Source organism: Trichechus manatus, unplaced genomic scaffold (genome assembly GCF_000243295.1).
Source record: "Trichechus manatus latirostris isolate Lorelei unplaced genomic scaffold, TriManLat1.0 scaffold00049, whole genome shotgun sequence".
Lineage (NCBI taxonomy): Eukaryota > Metazoa > Chordata > Mammalia > Sirenia > Trichechidae > Trichechus > Trichechus manatus.
The window spans coordinates 16,398,612-16,399,986 of NW_004443985.1; positions in this window are offsets into that span (position 1 = coordinate 16,398,612).

Consider the following 1,375-nt stretch of genomic DNA (forward strand, 5'->3'; position numbering starts at 1 on the left):
GCTATGACTGCTCTGACCGGGATCACAACAGAGGGTTCTGGACAGAGGTGGAGAAGGAGGTAGAACAAAATTCTAACACACAAAAAAAAGACCAGATTTACTGGCCTGAGACTGGAGAAACCCCGAGAGTATGGCTCCCAGACACCCTTTTAGCTCAGTGGTGAAGACACTTCCGAGGTTCACTGTTAGCTGGGGACTGGACAACTCCATAAAACAAAACGGGACTAATGAGGCAGAGCAGTCCAGGGACAAGAACTAGAAGGCAGAAGGGGAGAGGAAAGCTGTTGATAGGGAAACCATGGTTGAGTAAGGACAGTGTTGACATGTAGTGAGGCTGTTAACCACTGTCACAGGGCAACATGTGTACTGTTTAATGAGAAACTACTTTGTTCTGTAAACCTTCATCTTGAGTGAGAATAGCAGCACAACTGGAAGAACGTAATCGATGTTACTGAATTGTGCATTTAGAAATTTTTGAAATGGTGTATCTTTGGCTATGTATATTCCCCCCCTCCAAAAAAAAAGTTCGAGAAGGGAGAGGGATGACAGGTCGTGGTGTTGTTAATCAATGTCATAAAACAATATTTGTACTGACTGTTTAATGAGAAACTATTTGTTCTGTAAACCTTCACCTAAAGTACAATTAAAAAAAAAAAACTCTTTAGTTACTCTTGGTTTAATGGTACACTGGCCACTTTTTCTGCCTCTGGGCCTTGTAGGTAGTATGCATTCAGCATCAAGGTGGGGTCCCTTTTGAAATGCGTGAAGCTCAGCAGACTGGAGCTGGAGACTCATTGTTATGGAGGTCGAGCATTCTATTAGGTGATGATTCCTGGATGTGGTAGTTTTATAAACCTTTGCCCTTTTTTCCTTTATTTCTGTGAGATAAGGCTTGTGAGCATAATTACGGTTTTCCTGTGTGATAGTTAAGGAGCCCTGATGGGCTTGTTTTGGTTTTTCTGTATTATATTTGGAAAACCAGAGGTTCCTCGTGCAACCTAATGGGAAGGCACCCGCAATAAATTCTCTATTCAGTTCTTATTGGTATACTGTCATACCACAGATCAGTGAAGCCAGAGGGCTACTCGCCTTATTAGTGGTGTGTATCACCAGATAGCATTTCTCAAAATCCATACTACCAACCAAAAATTTAAAGACACTCAATTAGTAAGCACACATTCCAATACTGAAAACACATGCCATCAAAAAAAAATTTTCTTTTAATAAAAATTTGGTAACGAAAGGGTTAAACCAACTCTGGCTATGAATGTAGCTTTTGCTGTTCTCCAGAGGGAACACTCCTGGCAGCTCTTTCTCAGTGCAAAAAATGAAGAAGAATGGATGATCACACTTGTGTGTTTCAAGAGATGAGAGT